The sequence below is a fragment of the Lathyrus oleraceus genome, chromosome 7 (genome assembly GCF_024323335.1).
Source record: "Lathyrus oleraceus cultivar Zhongwan6 chromosome 7, CAAS_Psat_ZW6_1.0, whole genome shotgun sequence".
Taxonomy (NCBI): Eukaryota; Viridiplantae; Streptophyta; class Magnoliopsida; order Fabales; family Fabaceae; genus Lathyrus; species Lathyrus oleraceus.
In genome coordinates this window covers 416,794,317-416,820,633 of record NC_066585.1, presented here as the reverse complement: position 1 = coordinate 416,820,633, position 26,317 = coordinate 416,794,317, and positions in this window count along the sequence as shown.

Genomic DNA, 26,317 nt, shown 5'->3' with positions numbered 1-26,317 from the left:
TGTTGGTTCAGAGGTATCTGGCGCTGAACTCGGTAGGACGGATTACGATCCGATCCCCCACAATAACACTTGAGTCAAATAAAAGGGTTTACACATATTTATGTGCCAGGAACCCCATGTTTGGATCATAATCACTAACAGGTCACTCTGCTATGAAGGATGTACGGATAACGAGCTTAATGTGATTGCGCCTGAATGAAAAGGACACAAAAAGAGATGAAGAGGCAGGCCTAGGTACTGTGGGATAATATGGTTTGGTTAATATAGGAATGGAGTTTATGTCCATGTTTGCGGATAAGTGTCATCATGATACCCTTAGTTCACTCAATTAGTACCTATCACTGCATCCCGACTTGAACTTAGAAATCTTTCTAGCCCGAATCACTCGTTGACACCAGTTTTTATTCTATGAGTTTTTTTTTAGTGTTTTGCTTGAGGACAAGCAAGGGTTTAAGTGTGGGAGAAGTTTATGACATTGAATTTCACCATATTTTCGACTCCGATGTCGCATGCATTTTAGTGGTTTTGTTGTTATTTTGTTGTGTTATTACTATGTTTCTCTTTGTTTTCAGGTTTTTACTTTAATCGGAGCCCCGATCGAGAAAAGGAGTGAAAATGAGCTAAAAAGACTAAAATTCAGCATTTTGCACTTGTGACTCCCACTGTGGCTGGCGCCATAGGTCCAACCATGACGTGTCACAGCTCAACTTACCTCAACTGCCACGTTCCCCACTACTTCCACTAAGGCGCCACAATTTAACCTTATGGCGGGTGCCATGGACTTGTGGCGGGCGCCACAAGAAGAAAAGTTTTCCCTCCCAACTTCAAACTAAAGGGCATCCTTGTCATTTCCATTATTTTCCTTGCCTATAAATACAAAGTCATTTTCATTTGTTTAATCATCCAAACTTAGAGCAGATGCAAACTTAAAGCAAACTTAGTTTCACTTAGGCATATATTCAGTATTTTAAAGTGGTAATCGCTTCGCATTTGGGTGTTACCACAATTGTGTAATCAAGTCTGTGATCGAGTCTATAATCGAGTTTGGAGCACTTTGGAAGGAAGTTAATCCTGCCGCCATTTTCATTTCCGCTTCGCATTTTATTCAACCCTCCGATTGGAGCAGGTTTTTATTGCCTTACCTTTATCTATTTATTTCCCGCACTCGCTTTACTTTATTTATTTCTCGCACTCGCTTTACTTTTATTTATTTCTCGCACTCGCTTTACTTTATTTATTTCTCGCACTCGCTTTACTTTTATTTATTCATCGCACTCGCTTTACTTTATTTATTTTCCGCACTCGCACTACTTTTATTTATTTTCCGCACTCGCACTACTTTTATTTATTTTCCGCATTCGCACTACTTTTATTTATTTTCCGCACTCGCACTACTTTTATTTATTTTCCGCACTCGCACTACTTTTATTTAAATTAAAATGCACCTTTACTTTACCATGTCTAACTAAACCTATAAGGTTAGAATGTAAGGATCGTAATTGAACCGATAATCCGTACAATTGTTCGTAGAAACACTTAAGGGCTATTTTAACTTTCAACTTAAGTTTTCCCGCACTTAATTTCCGTTGGGTAAGATCGAAAGTCGTCCAACGTCTATTTAAACTTAATTGTTTTTAACTATTTCAAAAACAGCGAAAGCGCTTTGTTTAGTTCATTAGGAGATTTTAACTTTAAAAGAAAAGTGATTTTAAAACTATTTTCGGACGCGTTTATAAGTTTAGAGTCTGGTTCGTGAGAACCTCTTTTGGTTAAGAAATCCAGGTTAAACTACTTTTCAACTTAGTTAAGATACTATATTTCTTAAAAATAGGTTTACTACTCTAACGCAATGCGCGCCTTTTTATAAGTGACAATAAGAGGGTTTGATTAGGGAGTACAACACGGTTATAAATACGTGAAAGCGACCGTTCCTGTTAAGTTGGTTCTTTTCAAAGTAGGAAACACTGTCCATAAGTAGTTCTATTTGCAAGTACTTGGATTATTAATTGATTATGTGAATTACATTCGAGCCTGTCTTTATTAATTGAACTTTATTCAACACTTTACTTTTCATTGCACACTCTAAAAACCCTATTTTGATTACCTTTGATAAACACCATAACAATAGATTACGATAGATTGACACTTGGTCTCTGTGGATTCGACAGTCTTTTATATTACTCTGACGCGTTCGTATACTTGCGAAAAGCACGCATCAAATTCCTGTACAAAACCAACCACATCATGTCCAACAATCCCCCATTTTTTTAGAAATTCTGGATTAAATCCATTAGGACATGGGCTCATATCCCATTCAGATTCAAATATCACCTCTTTTACTTCTTCTTTAGAAAACTCCACTCTTGGGTTAGTTTCTTGAATTACAACCTCTCCATGCTAGGTATTAGGACTTCATGCTTTAGGAATCTCTTAGAAAAATGGGCTTTAACTTCTTCTTTAATTGCTTCTAAACCCTCCACAACCCCAGTTTCAGTTTACAGTGTAAAAATACCATTCCTTCTAGTTCTACTTTTTAGCAATGTGTGAAAAAATCTTGTATTCAAGTCCCCTTTAACTACCCGTCTATGTCTAACCTTTCTCCTTAATATACCCTATTTGAAATATAAATTTATCGAAAATTGTTTCATACACCTCTTTCAACTTCTCACTTTCTTCCACGCTTTTTTTACTAGCACCCAACAATAGCTCTTCTTTCAATTTATTTAGCTCATCCACTTTGTCTTCTACTTGGAGGCCAATCCACCCAAAAATTTCTTTATTCCACCATCTAAGCCTCTCTCTTAATATTTTCAACTTTTCCTTTACAATGAAATATTTCCTCCCTTTAAACTTCATAGCCTCTAACTCCTTTTGACAAAATTCAAGAAATCTTGATGCTCAAACCAACACCTATTCACTTTGAAAGGCTTGGACCGCAATCTAAGTTGCATCACTTAATCCATATTGGTTTATGGTCTGAAATATCCCTTAATCCGTTGACCCAAAATTTTCCAACGAGATATGATCCCCTCAAATCCTAAAAACCTATCCAACCCACTCTTAGGTCTACAATCAGAATTATACCAAATAAACATATTCCCCACCACTGGAATATCAACCACTTCCAATTCATCAATGAAGCTATTAAAATCCTCCATTTCTGCCACCATACAACTATTATCTCTACCCCTTGTTTCCAACATATTCCTAACAACATTGAAAGCATTCCCTATAAGCCATTCCCTAACATCCAAATGATTTTTCCAGTTTAGAATTTTTAGCCAGATGGAATTTTTCTAAGCTAAGTTGCACGGAGAGTAGACATCCAAGAAATAGCATAACATACCTTTCCATTGAGCCTTTACACCTAGAAATATGATTCTCTTTGAAACTGCATTTCGCTTCAGTCACACCTTGTCTCCACATCATAATTATACCTCTAGATCGCCCATATGCTCCACTTGCATGCTCCACTTGCAGACCACTCAAAAAATGTATTTCTATACAGACTTGCCACTATGTCGTCGTTATGATGCTTCCAATTTAATTCTTGAATAAAACACAAATCCACCTTACTTTTCTGCAATAATTGGTATATCCTTCTCCTTTTGATTAAGCTCCCACGCCCTCTTACATTGTAAGTAACTATATTCATGGAATCTGAATATAAGACACTGTTGCCATAACTTTCTCACTTCTATCTCTAGCTTCCAAATCTCGAATAATTCCTTCAAAAACTTCATCATCTTCTTCCCCTTCCACCCGTAAAGCTTTGATTGCCTTCCAGGCCTCATTTGGAGCTTCTTTATCAATACTTTCCCCCTTTATAACACCGAACCGACCCACCTGGGAATCTAGTAGTTTGTTTTACCTCTTCTTATTGACTTGCCTCAGACAATTGAGAAATCCTTGAAGGATAAGGTTGGGATGGATGAATCAAGGGATTAAAGAATGTAGTCATTGACTTCCTCTTCACTGATTCCATAATGCTCCCCAAATTTTTTATTTTATTGGGCTTCAAAGATTTGGGAGATGATATTACTCTAATGGGATGCATACTAGGCTTTGGATCTTTACTTTCCAATGTACGACCCACAATAAAGTGTTTTTTATTATGGGCCAAATTATTTTTACCTAATCCCCTTGGTCTCACAGGTATGAAAGAAATAGAGTATGAAACAACAGGCCCAACCTCTAACTCTTCATTCAGACGAAAACCACATTTAGCCTCACAACCATGGGCCCTAACTCTTGACACACTTTATGATACCCTTTTGACATCATTACATGTTCGTGTCACTCCTGAACCAACATTTAATGTTGGATCACACTTATTTTCTTCCTCAACATCTTTTTCACGACCCTAACATCCACTACGTACTTCTCACCTGAACCCCCTAAGTTATCCGCCACCTACACCTCTTCCCCTATAAATTCATGTGTCGTGAAAATCATAATTTCCTTCTCCCTATATAATCCAAGTGTCCCATACTAATTTGACTCGCTACTTTCTCCTTCTTTCATGGAGCTTCTATTTTCTTCCTTAAACAAATTTCTTGATCCCACATGCCACCACCTTCGTTCGAACTGAAGCTATTGTCATCACCATCTGGCTCATTGATCTCAGTTTCCATTGGAATCACTATCCTTTTTGGACCATGCATATCTTCCACAAGCTTAACACGATAAATATTATCATTGATGCATATGTTAAATGTTCCATTAAGCACCAAGTTGTATTCTGTTCTAACTAGTATTCTAGCCATATGAGTTTTCATTTGAAGTCTTATTTCATTGTCGGAGCATACATACACACCCACCGAACATGTTAGAAACGTAAAGAAATTTGGCGACCATCCATGACCTGGGATACTATAACATCTCAGCCACATAAGCCTTTCATTATCCACGTTATTTGGTGACCATGGATTCACCTCCTTAAACCATTGCACAATCCATTCTACAACTTCATTTATCAATGCCTTGATCTCACCTTCTTCTTGCTCTTCCAACAAACATAAATTCTCCCCAACTGAAGTCGCTTTTACTCCAAAGTAACCTTCACTGTGGAATGCTTCTTGGATATTGTACGTCATTCCTAGATCTTCAACCACCCCAACAAATGCTTTTCGAAATCTTTCCAACTTTTCTTCTTCTATATCAAACTGGAGATGAGCAAACATTGGTTTCCTATCATTATTTTTATTACCGAACTTTGGCTCCCACTTCGGTTCCATGTTGGTTCCATTTTTAGGCTTATTGTTTATGGGTCCATGATCTCGCACCATCTTCACAAAAGTTTTTGTATTGTTCGTTATAAAACCCCATTTGTGATTTTCACCACCACCCTACCAACCCCTTTATTATGTTCAAACTCCCTGTTGCTTTGTTTCCCATCTGGAGCCTCCCTCCTCCCACGTTGAAACTTTGGAATGTTGACATATATCTTCTTTTATTTGATAATGATATTGTCCAATTTTACTTCTAAGTTTCTTGCATCAAACACCTTTCTAAATCTCACAAAGTCAAATCTTTTATCATTTTTATTTCTTTTGGGTGGAATCACCGTATCCTCTATTAATCTATACTCACAAAATATTTCAAACATTTGTTTGGCTCCGTAGGAATCTGGGAATTCCGAAAAGTATAAGTTAATAATTTCCTTGTTTCTTCCCATTCCCTTACCTTTATGAACTTCCCATCTTACCCTATGATTCATAGTTCCCCTTCCCGTCCATGTACCGTTTTCCATCAGCACCCATCAGTTGAACCCATTACTCAACAAAATCATTTATCTTAACAATAATCTATTAATAACTATATATAATTACACTTCAAGATGATATTATATAATAAAAGTAAATTAAAGAAAATGGTAATAAATAATTGTCAAATAAATGTTGCATTGTAAAATTTATTTTATTAAAAATAACACAAATAGTTAATTTTTAAAATTATAAAAGTGTGTACTCTAAAGCAAAGTAATTGTTATATACGTAGAAAGTTATTCAATATTAAATAAATAAAGCAAAATAAATTAAAATACACGTTCATGTATTATAAAATGAAGAAACGAATCAAACTAAAATTTGTCTGATTTTGGTACTTAAATTTTTTCTCTAAAAATACACACAAAAAACACTCCATAACTTAAAATTAAAATAAGAACGATAATTACTTTGGTCCTTCTCCTTTTCTTTTGTGCCTATGTTTAAGGTCTTCCATTTTGATGATTAAAACAGCGAAAAAGAAATTCAAGTTAAGTTTTTGTATAAAAAAGAGAATAAATTTTGCAAATTAATAAATTGCTTAAACAACACTTGTATATAAATAAAAAGTAGTGAAAAAGTGAGAGTGGAGAAACATGATAAGTATTTAAATTTAATTATTATTTAATTAATAATAGATAAATTGGTAGAATGAAGGAGACTCTTTTGTATGATAGTTAATTAAGGGGCTAGTGTACATATAGTTACCAAATTATTATATTAATAGTACTTAAAATAAAAAAAGTTAATAGTTGTTATATTTTTGAAGTTGTGGTTTGATGGAATAACTAACGATGTGAGTCCTTGAAATGTAATATTATTTTAATTTAATTATTAATTAAGCCACAATTTAATAATTTGCAATAATTTATATTTTTTAAAAATTGAAAATAAATTAAAAATAAAGATTAATAAAATTTTAGAAAAAAAAGTGTAGAAAATAGTAAAAAAGTCTTAAAAACCCAACTCACATGAACATTAAAAATTAAGGCACAAACTAAATAAACTAATTTTAATAAAAAAACATTTAAAAAGTTATAAAGTATATGTCAGAAAAGCTTCAAATAGTTATCAATTTAATATAAAAATAAAAATAAATATTGATCCTAAAAAATGTATATCACATAAAACACTTTTTTAAAATCTATTAGTGATATTGTTATTTATCATTTAAAAATCAACTTAAAAAAGAATTATAATTAAATGCATATAAATACAACAATTGATTTAATAGCATTCTACATTCTAATCTTCAATAATACTATTATTCATTATAATTAAGGAATATCTTAAACTAAGACCACGTTATATGAAATAAAACATAACATTCAAAATATTATCAACATGACTTTTTTATAAGCAAAAACTATAATTAAAGGGAGTACAACCCATAATACAAATGAGATAAATATCTCTCAACAACATATAAATTAATACATATAATTCAGACGAAAAGTCTTTTAAAACACTAAAATTCCACCAAATTAAAGCCAACTTAAAAAAACTTAAATAAGAGAAAAGATAACTCATATAATAATGAAAAACATACAAATGAATAGAAAAAAGAAAAGAGAATCTAAATAAAATAAAAAACAACTAAAATGGAAGCAAAATGAAATAGAAAATAGAAAAAACAATCTAAATCAAAAATAAAAGTGTAATTTATTATTAATGAATTAAGAGGTTATATAAAACACGACATATGTGAGAATGGTTATAAAAATGTGTAGTGCTTGGCAATGCATTTTTTTAAAATTTTATTAAATATTTGTAAAATTAATTCATTATTATTATTTATTATTATAATTGTTTTATTTAATTAATGAATTTAAAGGTTATAAAAAATATTGTAGAATTTCTATATTAATTATTTTGCAATTTTTTAAATAGAAGTAGAGAGGACTAAAGAATTTTATAAATAAAGAGGAAAAAAGTGTATTATCCAAATTTAAATAATTAGTGTATTTGAAAACCTAACAGCCATATATATATATATATATATATATATATATATATATATATATATATATATATATATATATATATATATATATATATATATATATATATATATATATATATATATATATATATATATATATATATATATAATGATAAATTTAGACACCCTAAAAAGTCATGGAAGAAAATAGTGGTGGATCCTTGATAGAGTTTAGGGAGAGTCAAAAAATAGAAGATAATGACAAACACAGAATTTTGTCTAAATTAACTTTTATTTTTTTCTCTGTTTTACAATGACCTATTCAAAATAGAAAAAATATTTTAAAATAAATAATTTATTTTAATTTTTAATATATCTTTCTTAATTTTATTCTTTAATTAATATTATTTTATTATTTTTAATAAATAATAAAGATATTTTAGTAAAAATATCATTCTCTTTTATTTATTATATTTTTTTAATTTCTGTAAAATAGTTAATTGAATTTCGTTAGTTATAAAACTGAGTGATTAATCCACAACAAAAATAAATTTAAAACTCACTCGACCTAATGATTAATGGCACAACATACATATTTAATTAATAATTAATTACCATGATCAATAATTGATTGAATAAATATTTCATTAGAGTCATGGAATTAGTTGCGAACGCCTACCAACATGAGAATTGTTTCTCTCTTCTTTAACTTGTATATTACTGGGTTATTATTATGTTATTCTCAGTTGTGTTTAGCAGGAGATACTTAAAGTTTGAATGCTGACCAGAAGCTCACGGGCAATGGACCATTATTTTATCCGGAAACGGTTAGTTAAAACTTTTAGATCGAATGGATTGAGGCTGAAATTGTGAGCGTATCACTTTTCTTGTAGTTTTTTAAACACTTTCGGATGTCTTAGAGTTTTTATGCAAGAATATCTAAGATAATTCAGTGTATACTCGAGTTTGTGCAAGATGGATTAAAACTCGAATGTAGAGTAGAGAATCTGAAATTTTTCTGAAGAGGATATAGGTTTTTGTGATGTGATTTCTGAATTCAGAATAATCTATTTATAGATCATGTTTGTGTTGTTTCACAATGTTGCGACCCTTCATGAAACAACATCCTTTAAACAACATTTTTACCAAAAGATATGTTGTTTCAACTACAACAATATTTTCCATAAGTTGCATATCTTCGTTCAGCAACACTTCACGGAGTGTTGCCTAATTTCGAATTAAAAATTCAAACTCAAGCAACGATAAAAAAACAAGAGCAACAACCATTTATCACATGCCAGTCGTCGGAGCGCCATTGGCGCCATCGTATAACGCCGCGAGTAGATCGATTGCTTTGATGCATCGCGCCTAAGTGCTAAAGTGTCACCTATAAGTCGTCACTAGCGCCCCTACGCCCACACCCTCGGACCCGGTCCCAGAGCCGCGGAGTCGGAACCAGTGTCGTCACGAGAAGGTGTATGGAGGAAACAAGTGGCATAATGTTTGAGACCGCTACACTTGTCCATGTAGTACTTTATCCTTTTGTTGAGTTAATGAACATAACTATTTATAAAGACTTTTAATGTGAGTTCACTTCTTTTGTGAGACTATTTCCCAAGCATTTATTGACATTTACTCACTTCCACTTTTCTTGTCATTTCGAAACATAACCATGAGCATTTATTGTTCATAAATTAAAACAATCTCTTACTTGTTCTAATAATGATAAGACCAATTCCACAAAAGAGAAACAAAGAATGTTAATAGATTTAAGTATCTTTCGATTTGAACTTAACCCTAGTAAGGATAACGCAAAGTGTAATAGGAATGTTAGGTAGCAATGCTCTGAATCATTATCCCTTGTGATTATACCGGCGTTACCTTACACACACTCTTTAATGGTTCTTCATCTATGTCTTTCGCCTAATATTATTTATGAAAATATGCTTTTTCTGTTTTCATGAATTTTTCATGAGAGAAACTCCAACTCTCACATTAAGATGACACTATCTCAAAATTCACATAGGTGAAGTTCATATTATATCTATTTTCTTGAGATACTTATCCTCGATATAGAACTTCATTAATAGTCATTAGGAGTTTTAAAAAACCCAAACCTCAATATGTAATAGTCAACATTGTCACATAATGTTGCATAAACATCCAAATCAACAACTTGTTGTTACCCCTTAAATCTTAGGTTAAGGTTTGTTAACTTCATATTAGGTTGCTACCGTTTTTGAAACCCTTATTCAAGGAGTTTCAATCTCATACCTCTCGAGGTAGTATTTAGTCTTTACTAAGCCTCTGACCAGTGTCTTATTAAACTGATCACCTAATTTATAGCTTGTTTGTATATATGTTAGTGATCCTTAATTAATTTTCTCACGAAAGAATGTCTAAGATCTATGTGCCTAGACTTTCCATTGTATACTTCACTGAATTCTCTTGCTAGGGTGGCTTGGATATCACAATGTATCAACACTTTCGAAACATTTTATTTAGCCAATGGAACTTCCAACATAAGGTCCATTAACCATTCTGCTTCTTGAGCAACAAAAGCAAGAGCCATAAACTCTGATTCCATGGTCGAAAGAGTAATACATGTTTGTTCCTTCCTCTTCCAAAAAATATCACCTCCAGCTAATATAAATATCTATCTAGTTGTAGATTTATGATCTCCAACACTCGATATCCAACTGCATCGGTATATCCTTCTAGTATGGCAAGAAATCTACCATAATGAAGTCCAAGATTTTTTGTTTTTAAGAGATAATCGAAAATCCTAGTTATGACCTTCTAATGTTCACCATTTGGATTGCTAGTAAGCCTACTTATCTTACTAACTGTAAATGCTATGTCAGGTCTGGTGCATTGCATTAAATACATTAGACATCCAATTGCACTTGCATATTCCAATTGGGTCACAATTCTTCCATTGCTCTATTGAAGTTTGACACTAGGATTAAATGAAGTGTTTACTTCCTTAAAGTGCAGGTATTTGAACTTATCCAATATTTTCTTAATATAATGTATTTGACTAAGTTCATAACCCACACTATTTCGTTTTACGTTGATCCCTAAAATATGTTAGAACAAGATTTGGTTATGCATCTGGACTTTAGTTTTGATGATAAAAATGCATTGTTTCTTAGAGAATGATTTTGTACACTAATAGTTTTTATCTATTGTGTAGATTTTTCTAACAGGTTCTGACTCTGAAGCATTGATGTGTGACGTCATCAGACTCTGGAATCAACACACTCTGACTCTGAAGAGATACAAATGTTTTACAAGATGCTGTCAAGTTTAAGAAAACTCTTAGAGAATGGTTCTGATGAACGTTCGTGCTAAAGCTTTTGACTGTGACTCTGATTGAAGAGCATCTGAAGGATTGTCAGCCTTCAAGATTCTACGTTCAAGTTTTGAAGATTCTGAAGAACAAGATCAGAAGACTCTGAAGACCAGGTTCTGAGGAATTGTGTCAAGACTCTGAAGACCGAGGTTCTGAAGATTTTGTCAACTCGTCTTTTGATCCTTCTAAGCATGCTTCAACATCACTTCATCATAAGCCTATGAAGATTAAAATATAAAATCAAAAGGTTTTGCGTCAGGAAAATAGTACATAGTACAAGATCACCCTTTCCACCAATATCCTGATTTTGTGGGCTAAGGACAGTACTACTCTATAACTTTTCCTCCTATATGCAAACTGTTATGAAAGGAGACAACTACAATTTGCTATTCCAATTCTATCCTCCAACGGATCTTTTATATGCCTATATAAAGAAGACTTGGAAGAATGGAAGAAGCTTCCCATGCTTGCTAACACTCACGCTATTGAACATACACACGTTTTTGGTGAAGTCATATTATTTCTGTGTATAGTTTCTGTAAACACACAAGAGTTGTTGCTCGTTATTGTGTGAGATATTCTTTATATTAATCGTGCATTAATCTGCTTTCTTAGAAGCATTCTTTGTAAACACAAACTTGTAAATCTCCAATTTGTTTGAATGGTTTCCTTGAGTGACTAGGTTTTAGTTAGATAGACTCAAGAAGACAAAAATGGGTTGTCTTTGTGGTGTCTGTAATCAGATTTTGGTTATTAAGGATTAAGTCCTTGTTGAGAAGTCAAAATCACCTTGGTAGGGTGGACTGAACGTAGCTTCGTTAACAACAAACCAATATAAAAATATATTTTTTTCTTGTTCGTGTTATTACTTTATTGAGTTTTTTAAAAAAAGCTTTTGTTTTAAGAAACCCAATTCAAACCCCCCATTTCTTGTGTTTCTTGCCACCTTCAAAATAGTGTCAACTAGTCCAAGATCTTTTATCTTGAATGTGGAAGTTAGGAATCTCTTTATTTCTAAAATTCCATTCATCTCATTGCTAATGATCAACATATCATCAACATATAGACACAAAAATATTACAATGTTTTCACGCACTTTTGTTTACAAACATTTTTCACAAGAATTTAGAGTAAATCCATTTTAAAGTATGATATAATCACACTTTTGATGTCATTGTTTTGATGCCTATTTTAAACCATATAAGGATTTGATAAGTTTGCATACCTTTTCTTCATTTCCAGGAAGCAGATAACCTTCTCGTTGTTCCATGTATATTTCCTCATCGATATCTCCATTTAAGAATGTTGTTTTAACATCCATTTGATGAATTATAAGGTCATTTAGAGAAGCTACTGCAAACAATACTCTTATTGTCGTCGTCCTTGCTACTGGTGCGTATGTGCAAAATAATCAACACCTTCTTTTTGTATGAAACTTTTTGCTACAAATCTAGCCTTGTATATGTTTAATGTACCATCACTATGATACTTCTTTCTAAACACCCATTTACATCCAATGGGGCTTGAACCCTTTGGAAGATCGACAAGTTACCAAGTATGGTTTGAAATAATTAAATTCATTTCGTCTTAGATAACATCTTTCCAAAAGGAAGAGCCCCTTGAAGCCACTGCTTCTTTATATGTTTTAGGATCATCTTATAATTGAAGAAGAATAGGGATCTTATGAACATCATTCTCACGATTTCCTTCAACTAGATAAAATGAAATGAGTTGAGAATTTATCTCATTTGGTTCTAGAACTTTAGCTTTTTGGTCTCTTTTGCTTATCCTAGGCTCGAGTTGTATTTCAATAGTCAGTGAAATACTTTCGGGTTGTATTTCAACAATTTGTGGAGATTCTTCATCACGAGATTCTTCATTTGTGGGAATCTATGATTCCTTATCCTTCGTGATAACTTCACATCTCGGGATTCAATGATTACATTAGACTCCAAATTTAAAAGTATATATGCTTTGTTGTTGGATGCATGTCCTATGAAAGCACATTTGATCCCTCGAGGGCCCAATTTAGTTATTTTAGGATCCATATTCTTGTAATATGCTACACACTCCACACTCTAAAATAACCGATATTTGGTGATCTACCTTTCCATATCTCATATGGAGAAATACCAGTTAGCTTTAAAGGAATTATATTCATTATATGACATACGGATAATAATGCTTCACCCCACAAATTAAATGGCAGCTCAAAATGCATTAGCATATCATTTATCATTTCTTTATATGTTCGATTCTTTCTCTCAACTAGAATATTTTGTTGTGGTGTACGAGGTGTAAAACATTCATGTATAATGCCATATGTTTTACAATATGCATCAAACTATGTAGAAAAGTATTCATCACCCCTATCAATCCTAAAGACTTTGATATTTCTACTTAATTGATTTTCTACTTCCGCTTTATAAATTTTAAAGGAATTAAAGGCATAATCTTTATGCTTTAAAAGGTATACATGTGTGAACCTAAATCAATCATTGATAAAGGTTATGAAATATCGGTTTCCCCCGTGATTTAACATGCCATTAAATTCACACAAATCAGAGTGCACAAGATCAAGAAAATTTGATTTTCTTTCAACACTTTTGAAAGATTTCTTGATTACTTTTGATTTAGCACTGATTTCATAATTTTCGAAATCATGAGTATTGCATGAGATCAATCTAGATTGAATTAGTATACTCATAATATTAATACCAATATGTGCAAATTTAGAATTCCATAAAGAAATAGATTCAAGCATATAAGCAAAATTAGAAATTTCATTAATAATAATATTGGTAGTACATACTTTGATCATTCCCTCAAAAAAATATCTTTTTCCTACAAATACACTGTTAAAGGTTAATATTAGTCTTCCCGATTTATATAAAGACTTAATACCCGATTTTACCAATAAATCCTCACTATTATTGGTCGGGGACATGAAGTACATTGACAAGAGGTGACTTTCTTTCTGGAAGCAAAATTTAGTTCGGAGGATCCCATCCCAACGACTCTAGATCGTACTTCATTTCCCATTTGCACTTCTTGTCCATCATTTACTTCAAAATGTGTTTTAAATGTTGCTTTGTCATAAGAAACATGCACGGTAGCACATGTATCATACCTTATCCTTGCACTTTTCCTTGGATTGCCATAATCTCGCTCACCGTGGCAATTATGTCTTCATTAGCATGAACATAATTAACTTCATTTTTGGACTTGTTATGCCTACAACCTCGACAAAGTTGAATGGTTTGTCGCACACATAGTAGCCGTTTTTGGTCGTTTTGGTCTGCTAGAGTTCTTGAACTTGTTATGTTCTTTCTTAGAGCCAAGATGGTTCTTCATGCCATCATGTTTTCTCTTTCCTTTTGAAATCACAACATTGACTTTAGAGTATCCAGCGGGCTCATACTTTTCACTATCCTCCGTCTCCTCCTTGATTCGTAGGTGTTTATGAAGTTTCTCAAATGAGAAATCATCAAAACTATGCAGTAATTTCTTTCTGTATCCTTTCCATAAAGGTGCCAATTTTGCAATGATTAACCAACTTGGAAAGCTTCTATAATGTTTATTTTTACAATTTTTATTTTATTCACAACAGCCTATAACTTGTGTACTTGTGCAAGAACGGCTTGGAGTCCAACACTTTAAAATCAAAGTATTTAGATATTAAGAAATTTTCTTTACCTTCCTCTTCAGCCTTGAATTTGAATTCGGGTGCTTTCCATATCTCTGTTGCATATTGGGTATCAGTGTATAGATTATAGAGACGATCAAATAATACGTTTAGAATATGTCCATGACATAACAATTCATCTTCCTTTTATTTCTTTCGTTCCTTGTTGACTTCATCGGTGTCATCTTCCGTTGGTTCTAGAATTAGTGTCAAATTAGGATCTAAGACATAGTGAATCTTCAAGGAAGTCAATGGAAACATCATCTTTTCTTGCCAACAGGTGAAGCTAGTTCCATCGAAATGATCCAACTTGAAAAGCACCTGGTTCATCACTTTGATGCTTGAATCTAAAGTGTTGGTGGCCATGATTAGACACACTATACGACTGTTAGATAAAGCTTTTATATTAAATAGATCCAGGATGGAATCATGAACGTAACACTTTCCTTATAGTATTTCAAGCACTCTCAAATATCTTAGAGTTTTTATGCAGGAATACCCAGGATAATTCAGCTGATACTCGAGTTTGCACAAGACGGAGGAAAACTCAAACGTTGGGAAGAGAATCTTGAATTTTTCTGAAGAGGATATGTGTTTTTGTTATGTGATTTTTTGAATTCAGAATGATCTATTTATTAGTCATGTTTGTGTTGTTTCACAAAGTTGCGACCCTTGATGAAACAACATCCTTTCAACAACACTTTTACCAAAAGATACGTCATCTCACCTACAAAAACATTTTCCAAGAGTTTCATATCTTCATTCAACAACACTTCACGAAGTGTTTCCACTGGGGCCACCATATAATGCCGCGAGTAGCCTGATTGCTCCGAAGTTCTAATACTTTGGACCACCACACTTGTAAGGAGGTTTATGGAGGATACAAGTGGCATAATACTTTGGACCATCATACTTGTCCATGTGAAACTTTATCCTCTTTATCCTTTTATTGAGTTAATGAACATAACTCTTTATAATTGTTTTTAATGTGAGTGCCACTTTCTATTTGGGAATATCTCCCAAGAATTTATTGGTATTTACTCACTTTCACTTTTCTTGTCATTTTGGAACATATCCATGGATATTTATTGTTTATAAATTACAACAGAAACATATTTGAACTGGACTTTTTAATCCTAGAATCACTGGTGGTTCATACTTAGGTATTTGGTATCACATACAAGAGGGTTCAATACATACTAAAAAAACAGTGGTGGGGGTTCCAAACATAGACAACGCTATAGGTATGAAGATGGATAGGAATATGAAATTAACTAGTTGGAAAGGTGGTGATGACCCAGAAAGTGAAAATTTCAATTTTAAGATGGAACAAAATGGGTTCAATCATTTTATCATCTCAAACAGCAGAGATTATCTTTATTGGGAGAGTGAAGTGTACAGAATGATGACATTTGAATTAAATAATGCTGAGGTTGATGATATCAGCTTAAGAGGTTTACAACTTGTTGACTAACTTCAACTTGCCTATACTAAACAATACAAGGTTGTTCCTGGATTCAACAAGTGTGATATTATGGGTGGACAATTCGTTGCAAGGTGATTCGTCAGTTAGGTGGAGGTAGCCAAAAACATATTGTTTAACATATATTGTTTGTGGAAACTTTGCTAGCTATAATGACAATGATAAGATCTGCAAATGTTTACCTGGATTCTACAATGATTTGTCAACAAATTCTTCTCTACCAGACAATACAGGTAGGTTGTACAAGGAGAAAATCAACATCATGTACTAGAAATGATACGTTGTTCTTCAACTTGAATATGATTAAAACTAGAAGGTCGGATACAAAGTTTGCGGTAGAATATGAAGAAAATTTCAAATCTAACTGCCTGGAGATGTACCCACAATACCAGGCTTACTCATATGCTCCACTTCCTACTGATAGCGAGTATACTATTAATTCTTCAAACTATTGGATATGGACACACAATTTAACTACTATTAAAGAAGACTATACCATTTGGGAACATGATTGTAGGCTCTATCTTCGGGTTGATAAATCATGAATGTTTTAAACATATTAAATCATTATTTAAAGATAGTATAGAATAATAATTAAGAACAACAATGTGTACATTGTCGTCAGAAAAAGTGTGTATGGGAGAATTACTATCCTAATTGGCGTCTAAGATAAAGATAATGCTTAAATAATTAAACGACCGAGGGAAAAACTTCTCATTGGGATTACCTTTTTTATTTATAAGAAAGAGGTTTAAATAAGAAAGCGAGTACAAGGGATACTCTAATCCTCACAAATTAGACAACGACCACAACAAAATTACAAACAGAGAGAAGGCACGATAAACTAATCTTACCAACTACAAGCATTATATGTAAAACTACCAACAACTAACCAATTCCATGAGATGAACTTAATAGAAATGACATCTTCATCAACGTTGAAACTTTTACCGTTGAACAATGAGTTTTTTCTCCCTAACCAAATAATCCAACAAGTTGCTATCCAAAACATCACATCCTCCTCCTTACCATAAGTCAGCCACAACTTTCCACGCGATAATAGAAACGACACACACTGATTAGCATGACTATTAAGTTACAACCCAACCATGAATCAAATTCTCCTTTTGAGAAGAACAAATGACACACCTTGCATCTCTAAATCTACTAATGATTCCTCTAATCAACAAATTATTCTTTGTTGACAACCTATCTAGCAACAACCTCCACACAAATACGAGAAACTTAGACGGAATCTTCGTACACCAAATAATGTCAATGGTTGTTGTCATATCTAAATCGAAAACTACTAAATGAGCTTCTTGCAAAGCAGTATAACAAGAAGAAATTATAAACATAAAATACATTTTTGGCTTCCACTTAAATTTATCTTGGAATAATTGATTAGGCTCTATCGACTCTAGCTTAACCAACAACTCCTCCTTCAACTAAATTGAACTACTATCTAAATGCAACTCATTTAAATTAAGATTCCACGACCAGTGGTAATCAACCCATTAAACCATCCCTTATACAATACTATTCTGCAAAACAAAAATCGCAAATAACTTAGGGAACGCTTCCTTGGTGCTCTGCATGCTCAACCACTTACTAGACCAAAAATCAATATCAGTTTCGTTACCAAGCAAACACCTCATATTATATCTAAAGCAATCCTTGTTTAAGCCATCATCATAAACCAAGTTTGAGAGATCTCTCCACCAAATCGAATCAAAATTTCCTCCCCTACCAACACCTCTACTCAGCAAAGGAATCCCAACGAAATGGTATCTAAAGTAAATCAATCTTAACTAGATAACCGACCTATCATTCATAATTCTCCACTTCCACCTCATAAGAAGGGAAATATTAAAAAGCTTAATATTTTTGACGTTGAATCCCCCCTTATCTTTAGGTAAGCAAACTTTCTCCCAACTAACCCAGTGTATGGATTTCTTCTGAGGTACCCTTCCCCATAAAAAATACTCTGAATATGAATTAACTATTTAAGCACCTTAACCGGAGCTTTGTAAAAAGAGAGCATGTAAGACGATATATCATTCAGAACCGCTTTAATCATGACCACCCTTCCTCCCATTGATATTCCCTTCCCTTTCCAAGTAGACAACCTCTCCCTAACATTGTCAATGACACTCTTCCATGAACTCGCACTATGGATAATGATAAACTCCTACTAACCTGAAATATCAAAGACTTTCTCATGTGGAGAAGTCTATGGTTAATGATTACACTAATGGGTTTTAAATTTTAGATCATATAATATCCATATAGGTTTAAGAATTATTCCTATGGAAAATCCAATTCACAACGGTTGGAAAAGAGATATCGTCACGGCTTGAACAACCATTGTGAGATAGGGTGTGGTTGTAAGTATGATGTTTTTCATCACAGGCGTGTGACTGTTATGATAAACTAGATATTGTGTTATATATCACAACGATTAGAATAAACAACTATTGTGAAATATATATATATATATATATATATATATATATATATATATATATATATATATATATATATATATATATATATATATATATATATATATATATATATATATATATATATAAAGGTCATGGGTTCGAAACCCAGTTGTTGTATGATATCTAATTAATTGGTGCGCTACCTATTAAAACAGTTATTGTAAATAACCGTGGTGAAATACTTTATTTATTTATTTTTTCCATATATTACAAACCTGTATTTTTTGTACATGTATTTTATACATATATTACCTAAATATTTTTACATCAAAACCAAAAATATTATTTACATACAAATATCTGTATACAATTTTCATATATTACAAACATCAAATTAAGCCAAAATCATATATTTACAAACATCAAAGGCAAAGTCTTACATTAACATCCTTTTCAAGTATCCCATTGAAAATAAACGTCCAACGTTTACGAATGTTGTTTAAGTTATTCGGGGAGAAAGGTGTCATGTCGTTAAACCTCTACAAAAAAAAAGTAAGAAGAAAATTGAATATCACATGATTTGAAATATAATAGAAAACTTAAGCTAAAAACATGTTACTGTAAACATTTCATGACATGTTATATACTTGATCCCAAAAAGATGTTACTGTAAACATTTTAACATGTATTTCATTACATAATACTCACACTCGTATCTCTTTGCTTGTCTCCTCGTTTACAAATTTATATTTTATGAATATATAACCACACATGCATGAACTATATATATAAATAAATTTCGCAAGTAATCAACTTACCCCGGGCTCACAAAATGAGAGTTTTTTTCTACAATTTTTCATATAATAGTGTTGCTCCACACCCTGTATTAAAAATACTTTAAAAATATTACATGTATGTGTAGTTATAATTTGTTTCATCTTAGGTTCAAGTAGATGGTGTAAGGAACACAATGTGGTTACCATATTTGTCTGAAGAGATATGATGATCAATTGGAAATGTTTAATGAATAAATAAAATCACATATAATTAGTATTTGGTTAATAAACATGGAAACTAACTATATAATAGAGAAACTACAATTTCAAAATTACTCATTTATGGTGAAATGGTGCTAAGTAATAGTATTTTTCCCATCTAACCGTGATGTTATGCATTCTTCAATCTTTTTTGCTGAATTATTTGTAAATCAAATACCAATTGGATCCAAGAATCCATAAATATCCGATTTATTTAATCTTATATAAACACGGTGAATGTGCCTATATAGTTACACAAAATTCAAAAAATAAGTGAGAAATTAGTTCTATACAAAATGATGAATATACCATATTGAGATATTCAATTCTATATACTTACGTGTATCAAACCTATAGTAACTCTATTTCCAGTCACCGATTTCAAGTGATCACATCCTTTATATCTTCAGGATTGACATAGAAACATTCTAATTAGTTCTACCTTGTCGATAAGGTGGCATAACATTTATGTATATGATTGTTCAAAAGGAGCCAATAACTCGTTATTAATTTCATCATTGGTAGGGGCGACTAAACAACTTCCTTTCGTGCTTGCCTCACGTATAACAATTCTTTCAGGAAATTGATCATCATCATCTTCATGTGTACACTGTAGGATGGTTCCACTGATTCTCTATATTTCAGATAGTAACACAATATATATCATATATTTCAGATATCAACACATGGAAGAGTAAAAATAACAGGAACACAAAACAGAATCAACACAATATATATCATATATTTTAGATATCAAAATATTCTCACATACCACATATAACTCTTCCATTTATTTCCTACGACTTTTCCGCTCCACTGCTAATGAGTCTTCAAAATATTTCTTTTGACTCTCCAACTTCCTCTCAAAATATTCAATCGTTTCTTTTTGCATATCTCCGGTGCTTTTTCTAGATGTACCAAACTACACTCTCAGACCGATGTTATCTCCAACACCACAGACATGCTCACCATGCTCCTTTGTTCGGATTGCTTATACTAATATATCATATTATGGTTCTGGTACAAAGGAACCTTCACAGGCTGACATAACCAATGAATCCTACACAACATGATAAGATATACATTGTTGATTACCAAAGAAATTTAAATACCACATAACACACGCACACTAAATCCTACTTACAATTTTCTCAATGACTAATCTTGAGGCATCTGATGTGTAGTCTCTATTTGGTCTTTATCGAGGCCTCTTCCACTCCTCATGTCGTGATGGTGGAAATGGGTTTCCATCACGAATCATGGAGTCATCATCTCCTAGTTATTATCTTTTTTCAACAATCATTGTTTTCTTAAGTTTCTTGTATCCCCCAAGAGACAATCTATGAGGGGTATTTGTTTTATGCCTTGTTTTGCTTTCCTGCTTCACTTTTAACTTGTTTTAAACATAGAAAAATTTTATCTTGCATGGTTGTATCTATGAAGCATAAGCATAAAATTATTAGAAAATACAATTAGTATTAACCAGGAACTCCTTAGAACTACGAGAATTCACAAAAGTTTCCAAACCTTCTTCAAGAAAATTATATCTCACCCACGGAAGCTCAAGATCAAGCTTAGGGTCCCTAATGTAGTCACGTGTGAGTTGTGACTTAAAGCCCCTTCAACACGTACCATCATAAGTGATCCACTTTTTTTAAAACTTAGAATCATTGGAAAACTTAAACGTCAACTACACAGTTACATCAATAGGTATGTATTATTAATTATATAAAGTAATAATATCAAATCGATAAAAATTAAAATTAATACCTTAATGTTTGTCCATATGCTCTCTTTCACCTCCGCTGGTGCATCTTTCCAATCATTTATCAATATACGGATTTTGCTACATCCAAGGAACACAACATAACTCTTAAAAAGCGACTAATGAAGACCATCAAGTATCGTATAATGACACTAAACTCGATTAGAAATTTGTCACCTGACTTGTGGCCTTTTGTTAATTTAGCCATCATTGTGGCACCTCTTTGTTTTTTTTCTTTTTTTCTGTCTATAGATTGAGAATAATTTGTACGAGTTTCATTTGCATAATTAGTTTCGTCGCTACTAGATAAATAAAATGCCATTTATCAAGACATAAAACATTCAACGTCAAGACACAAACATAAACATCAATCAGAATGGCATAAATAACATAAATAACAACACCATCAGTAATGCCTATATTTATGATCATGTATAATCATAGAACAACATAGAAAGCCTACTCATAAAATCTATTTTGAATGTCATAAGGTAACACACACAAGAATGTCATAAAATATCATTTGGGACCAATGTCTAGGTACAAGTTTTGCACTTCTACTCTACTATTGTTTCATTACACCAATTGCAATAATAGAACAAAATTTAACTTATTCAAACTAATATAGTTGTAGCAAGACAAGAGAAAATAATCAATGAGATCTTTGAGAGGCTAATGAGGAGTTCACAACTTATGGTAGAATCTAAAAATCTCAAACTCTAACATAAAACAAGATCTACAACTCATAAACAACAACATCAAAAACTACATAAACAATAACATATTATTTCAACACCAACAACATAAACATAAACACAATGGAACCCCATATTATCAAACCTCCAAATTCAAATCTCTACATTAGAAACACAATAAGAACCCCATATCATCAAACCTAGTAAACCAGAAATAACACAATGAACTCATAAACAACAACATCAACAACTACATAAACACCAACATACTATTTCAACACCAACAAGATAAACATAAACATAATGGAAAATGAAGTTTACTATATATACTTAGGAAATAACATTTACATACCGGAAACATGATGAATAAGTAAAAAAATGTTGTCAGAATCTTTGTCTTCCTCCTCGATGATTGTTAAGCCAAGAACGATGAAGTTGATGCTGACTTCCTCCTCGATGGTATGTAAGCAAAGAACGATAAAGTTGGTTGAAAATGGTGTTATTTTGTTAGAGTTGAAAATGGGGTTGTTTTGTTAGGGTTGAAAATGATGTTATTTCTCTAGGGTTAAAAATGGATGTGTTTCTTCGGGATTGAAAATGACGTTGTTTCGCTAATGGAAATGAGAAAATGCAACTGAAGAGACAAACTAGCTAGCTGTGTTTATTTTAAGTGAATAACCACCACGGTCTTCTAAACCAACTGTGTTGATATATGGTTTACTTAATGAAATTTTATAAAAAAACTTCAGGTTTTAAGCATTTAAAAAAATTACAAATGTTATATTAAACAATCGTGGTGATATATGGCTTACGTTAATGTAATTTTATAAAAAGGCGCTAGGTTTTAAGCATTTAAAAATTAAAAATAAAATGAAAAATATATCACAACAGTTAGATTAAATAACCCTAGTGATATCACTTTTATTTTTTATCTAAAAATATATAAAAATGAAAGACACAACTAAAATATTAAAGAAATCATGAATTTCATGGCATTGAGATTCGAACCCACGAAAGGTATAGGATATCACCACGGTTGTTCTAAGAAAATTTGGTAATAAGTTAACAATTTTTAATTAAAATATAAAAAAAATATTGACGTCTGAATTTAGAGATATCACCACGGTTCTTCAAAGGACCGTGGTAATGTGGGCATTGTTGTATATACTTTTTGTAGTAGTGAATAGTAATTACATATAGGCGTAACATATTAAGAGAATAATTATATTTAATCATAAATACTTTCATAATACGATATCCTACTCGGTAGGAGTATTGATATTATACTTATACTTTCGTATTTATGACCTCAAGAGTGTGGATGTTGAAGATATAATAACATGATATTATTTCATGCTAAAGAATTATTGTGCATTTTTAATATTGACTTAAACATCAAACTATGATGCTTCTTGAGATTAAGAGTATAATATATATCTCAGTATAATAGAATAAGGCTTCTTAGAATTATTGTATATTTTGAAGTCTTTTTAGAATATGGCATATTTTATAGTGCACACAAGAATATATGACAAATATGATAATAATATTCTAAACTTTTTTATTATATGATTGTGTATACATGCACTCCCATTGATCAAACTATTTATTGGTGTTTTTATAAAATAATCATGAGATTAGCTTACTTAAAATATTAACTCAAAAAATCTCAAAGATGATTTGTATACAGAAAATATACAATAAAAAATGTGTGATTTGAATCTAAAATGCTTAGGTAACAAATCAACTCAATGTAAGCAATAAACTTTGGATAAAGATAAAAATAAATAATCAAAGTAAACAAAGTAAATGACATTAATTGTAAATGCTTGAAATACAAAAGTTTTGTAGCAAATTTAAAGAGTGGACACAGACTCACATTTCTCACAAACTATTTTGATCGATGACTAGGGTACTCTAGTTATATAGATAATGAATGGGAATTTTGTGACCTTGACTATAATGCATATGCCTACATTATATACTAGTCCTAAAATAACCATCGACAACAGTTTTTGGCTACATACTCGACGTGTGTCCTACTACGTAGGGTTGTTTTGCTCTAACTTGCTTTCATGCGTCTTCAAAGGGAAACTTTTGAAAACCAAACGAAATATGGTGATAACTATGTTGATAACCGGATTTGGACGCTTTAACTACTCTTGTCAAGGGTTGAGATATCTCCACATTACACTCTTTGGACTTTAAAATATTCTAAGTCCTTAATTCTTAAAAGCATCAACTTCGATGTCGTGTTGAATGGTTGTTATGTGATCTTTCATGATTCTGAACATGCTTGGAAGAGGGGGTGATCCTAATATTGTAGATATATTCTCGAGACTCCTCCAAACCGTTCTTGACTTTGATTTCACTCACATGTCAGTCAAAACAATCATTTGATACAATCAATATGTCAAAGCTTTTGGGTTAAGCTTCAGACACTTAGCAATGTCAACGTAGCTATAATCCTCAACTGTTGACTTTTCACTTAGCTAAAAATCCCTGGCTAACAGAGGCCCCCCAAAATGCCACTTTCGATCATATGTATTAGATGGAAGAAAGTTGATGTTTTTAGTAACTCCCTGCACTAGTACCAAAAAACACATTTAACCTCGGACTCAAAATGCATTTAAACTCGACTACAAAAGTGAGGTAACGAAGGATGTCATGAAAAACTGCGACTTTACCCCCTCGATTATTTAAAAATTGAGGGGTAAAGTTATTTGCACATGGGTTTGAACCCCAACATTGACATTTTTATTATTTTCAGAACTGGACGGCGCATCCAATAGTAAATCTCGGGTTTGTGTTAAACCGAGGTAATAATGCAATATTTTTACCTCAATTTAAACTAAAATCATAGGGGATTATATTTTTTTATACTTTCGTTTGTATCTATTTACAGAACCATATCACATAATATAGAATCATATTTTGCAGATTAATGAAACAAAATCATTGTAGATTTTGCCAAATTCTCAAAAAGAAACATCGTACCACAAATATTCATTGTTTATAACAAATGCAAAGCCAAAATAACACACACCTTATACTTTTACAACAAACTAAAAAAAATGATTAACCATAAAAAACTAACCAAAATGGAAAGTCTCGTAGGCTGTCTAAAAGTTATATGCTAATATTTGGCACTGATCGTTAATCACCTATAATTTGAACAACATTTGAAACCAATTAGGATAATCAAGAACAACATTAAATCTTTAGGAAAAGGAATAGAATTTAGTAAAATGAATAATTATAAATTACTAACTGACATAAAACATTTACTTACTAGTTTTCCTCTATCCACTCTTTATGATCACGACGAATAACATGCACATTATCTGAATCATTTTTTTCAGATGAATGATGTACATGTGTTACGAAACAAGGGGGCTCATGGTTAAACTATTGATTTTCACAAATACTATTAGGAAGATATTTTCCATGAAGAACAATTGTCCATCTAGTGTTAGAAGGATCCGTGACATAAAAAAACTTGTTTTGCTTGGGTTATCATGATGAATGGTTCATTCTTATAAGTTGTGCCGCATCTGGAAAAATTATAGACTCATCACTATATTTTATTCGTTCCTAAAGAACATGGAAATAATGATAAAACGTATAGTTAAAGGGAGAGACTAGGGTTCGGCAGTCGGTTAAGCAAGGGGAATGTGTTATGTACCCCCCACTCCCATTATACTCAATGAGATCCTTCTCTAATCCTAGGGTTAATGCGTGTTTCTAAACGAATGTTTGCCTATATTTTTTTATCTATTTATTTATTAAGAAAATACTATTATTTAGAATAAAATAATTGATTGGCGGAGTTTAGACACAAAAAGGTTTTTTTTTTGTTATCGTACTCGCTAGAGTGCTAAGATTTTATGCCTACATACCTCCACACTAGGTGAAGAATCAAAGCATCACAGTTCTTCTAAAAAATGTTTGTTTGTTTGTTTTATTTTAGATCTTAGGAATGTTCCCAACGCTTCGGGGATGGAGAAAGTGTTTAATTTGAAAATGTCTCAATACACAAGGGTAGATGACCTATAGTTTGAACGCGTGAGTTGATTTTAATTAAATATTATATATATATATATATTTATTTTTTATTGAGCAAGGATTACACAAAATCAA